Here is a 4,441-nt window from a genome sequence, read left to right on the forward strand (position 1 = left end):
AAATGTCTATCATTTCAAAGATATTTCACACGTGTATGTGCTACATTACTGGAATGATTCTCTACGATATACATAAATATACTCATTTCCAAGTAGTCTAAGCTTTAGTTATGTTAACAAAATCATTAAAATGACACATGAAATAAATGTCACTAAAACAAATGATCAAATGGGAATCATAGAAATTAGAATATCAGTGTATTACTGATGCTAAAAGGAAAAAGAAGTTTGATATTTGAATACTTAGTGCTTTATTGTGGTTTATTAAAAAGAACTATAAAATTTCAAAGTTCATGTAAGATGCAATTTATTTTAGTATTTTACCCTGCACCACCAAAAAGAAAAACAACATCTTTGAAGTAAGAGTTAATGTGACATATATCAACAAAATGTATAAAAAGTGAAGCATATCATTTGTGCTGTTGCTGAGGTTTCTTAAAAAGTTGAATGCACTAATGATGGAAACAATTTTTTGTTTTTTTTAATTTTCAAGAGAAGTTGGACATTCATTAAAAATATTTCTACAGCATGGTTAAGCATCAGCTTTTTTGTCTTTTTAAGAATCTATGTTTGTGCATTTTCTAATGTTTTTTTTTCAGGGTAAAGAAACATTTGTTTTCAATTTTCATAACATTACATCATTATTATTTCTAACCTAAGAAAGATAGTGTAGGTAACATTTTAAAAGTGAACAATGTATACATCTTCATCCAATTCACATCCAGGAAAGTGTTATAACACATACCATTACTAATAGTACAAATGTAATTATGCTGATAATGTGTTTACATAAATAAAGATACTTTCTCTAAAGTTCACATTTGAGTGTAAGTATACCATTGACTAGAATGAATTGGAGGGGTAAAAAATGAAAAAAAAAGAGAAAAAATTATGGGAATGAGAAGAAATATGAAATGACATGTAAGTAAGTAATAACAAAGTTGAGCGTACTCATAGTAGTAAAGTACAATGAATAGAGTATGTATAATGTAGCTATTTACACTTATCATCTGGTTACATAGTACTCTAACAATTAGGTCATTAAAAAAAAAACATTGTTTAACAACTGTGCCATTACTAACTGGTATTCAATATATCAAATAGCATAACAATAGTGTTTAACAAAAATAAAAATAACAGTTACCAGTCTGGGTGTTGGTTATGTTATGTTTGCCTTTTTTTATGGAGCAAGTTTAGGCATAGGTGACAGTGAAAGAACAAGTCTAGAGTTTAAGTCGATCCTTAAATTATAATAATGTACAAGAAAGAAACCCCCCCTTAAAAAAAAACAAAACAACCAATGTTAAATAATTTAAAAATAAGTCCTGAACTCAGTTGGGAGAGGTCAAAGGTCACCCAAACTCAGTTGAGAGGTCAAAGGTCATCGACACATTTGTTTACCAGCTGACTCTTGAGGCACTTGAACAGATATTTATAATAAAAGACTTGAACGGCTTATAAACTAATCATAAAACCAAAACGTATGTCAAGTTGTCGTCGACACAACGACCCACCAAATACATATCACCCACAAGTAAATTGGCAAGGTAAATGCAGGCGTGGCAATATATGCCACAGTTTCAATATCATTTTTAAAAAAAAAACGACACAATTTTTTTTTTTACATTTCTATGTCACCGGCATCTAATGAGAAATAGAATCGGATTCCTACAGCTGTTTTTTAAATTTATCACATTGAAAAAGAATAAATTAAAAATCAAAAAAAAAAAAATAACATTGGAATTAATTTCTTTTTCCCCACCATTTCTACATAAAATACTAGCTAAGAACAAACATAGCCGTCATTCATTTTGTAATACTTGATAAACCAATTCCTCCTGACACAACAAGGGCCATAAGTCATGGCTTGTATGTACATAAAGTTTTCTGGAGTGAAGTTTTCACCTGTCGTTATCACAACCCTTTTACAGTTTGTGTCGGGAGAAGAAAGATGAGGAAATCACAGTTACGCATGTAGACTGACAAATGTACATACATTAATTTACTAGCTATACCCGAAGAAGGTTATGAAGTGTAGGTCACAAGAGAGACAATAGTTGTGAGGTCACCAGCTTGACCCTTGTGGTTTGTTTCATTAATTTTTTTTATACTTGGTGAACCATGATGTATGGAACATTTTGATGTTCATCAAAAAAAAAAAAAAAAAATTGTGTTTGAGACAAGTTCAGCACATTATCAGGCTTTTCTCAACATGATGTTCAATTGTTCAGTACATCAAAATGTTCCACACAAAAGGATGTTCAGCACATCATGATGTTCAACACATCATGATGTTCAGGTTAGTACATCTAAATATTTCATAATAAAACTTCTTAATCATTCCTTCTTAACAAGCGTGGCTATAAAGTCACTGTGTCAAAGCATAAAAAATTCAAATTTAAATGCTGAAAAAGCAGAATTATTCATGGGCAACCACTCTGTTCATTTTAATCAAAATCTTTCAGCTACACTTGATTATCTCTGTTAATAAGTGGTTGTTACCTAAAATGAATTTACTACTCTAAGTTTAAGTGATTTGGTGAGTATTTATTTGGAAAACCATTTAACAAAAAAGTTATGTTCAGTGTCAACACCGCTTGCTATACAGTACAAATATATTACACTTTTCCTACAATTTGATTACAGACAAAAACACTCCAATAACTTAATCTTTAATTTTTAAATTAGCAGCCTCTTTATAAATTAGCAGCCTCTTAAAAGAATTGTTTAAAATAAGCCCATAGAAATGAAAAAATCTCTCTCCTCTTACAGGTCAATGTTACTTATCAAAACTACTTAAACAAAGTATCAGTTTCCAATTTGTACAAAAATGTTGGTTGGAGAAAATCGTAAATATTTTGAAAACTTAAAATTGGGCTTTTACTGGTGTTTATTTTTGTAAATAATTATTGGTATTGATGTTGAATTTCTGAAAACTTTGAGAAATCAATTTTTTTTTGTAAATAGACATTAAAAAATCTACTTTGAGTTGATCCAATTTCTTTAAAAAAAAAAACATACACAAGATTAAATATACTTGCATAGAAAAATAAAAACAGTTTAAAGTTAAGGAACCTCTAAGTTATAATTGTTAACATTTATTTAAAAACCTTGTGCAAGAAACCACTTTGTAAATCAACACTCTCTGAATAGATTGATGGCGCAAACTCTTTCCTTAACATTTGAACAAAAGAGCTAGGAGATGTAGCGTACAACTCCTCTATGCTGTTCCTGTATTGCTGTATACAGTAAGATTTACAACATTTTGGCTTCATCAACATCAAAACAGGCTTTGTGAACACATTGTAATAATTCAACTATGGCCATAGTTCAAAGTGCAAATGCTTAAAGGTGCTGAGATTACTAGTTAAGACTACATACATGATGAAATTGAAATATTAAAGTCAGTTTGACATAACTTTAAATCTTCCTAAAGCAAATTATTTTAAATAGAAATGAACATAACTTACATACATATTTAAGTACACATGGCGCAAATAGATTTTTTCCCCCTTTATGTTTAGACCATAAAAGATATTTTATAATTCAAACTAATCATAGTGATTTGAAAAAAAAGAAACAGACTTATTTCTGCTTAAATTTGTAATTTTTTAAAACAAAAGATGGAAGTTTATCAAACAATTAACTAGTGTTATTTTAAGTTATTGTTAATATTTTGTTTTACATAAGTGACATTATTGTAATATAAATCTTGAAATTGAGCAGAGAGTAGTACAGAGCTACAGGGGGATATTTGGCTCATTGAAATACAAAACAACACTTAATCCAAGAGAGACGAGCTAGTAGCTGACACAAAAAGAACATACATTTACAAATGTTGTTTGTCTGGTGACTAAAAATACTGTGAAAAAGGTAATGCTGAGACTAAACTACTACTACTGGCTAGATCTACAGCTAGTTCAATGGTAATGCATATTAAGTGCTAAGCAACCAATTTTTGCAAACCAAACAGATTCACAACTTTTTAAAGTCCACACATTTCTTTTTTGTGTACAGGATTCACTGATTAGCCTTTTATCACAGCTTTGAGGAAAGATAATGAAAAGATAAACAATAAATTAATTACAAACTATCTACAGTTTAGCTATGGAAATATGTATATATTTACAGATGGAGCCTACACATCATAGTTAACTAAAATAATGCAGTAGAAATGGCCAGCATTTCAGAATACCCAGTGCATTTGAAAAGACAGATTAAGTTTTACCAGATTTAAAAATATCTAAATGTTTAGATCCAGTTTAGACAGTTTAAAACAAAAAAAAGTTTGAAAAATAACAATTGCAAAAAGAACATTGTTAAAATAAAAGTCTTTAAATTAAAATTGTCAAATGGAATGGAAGGCAAAAATTAATTTGGCATAAAATAAAAAAAAGCTAAATCAAAATACATTTTGTTTATTTTCAAGGCATAGAGGACT

This window comes from Physella acuta, unplaced genomic scaffold (genome assembly GCF_028476545.2).
Source record: "Physella acuta isolate Inbredline_101_S28 unplaced genomic scaffold, ASM2847654v3 ptg002079l, whole genome shotgun sequence".
NCBI classification, from domain to species: Eukaryota; Metazoa; Mollusca; class Gastropoda; family Physidae; genus Physella; species Physella acuta.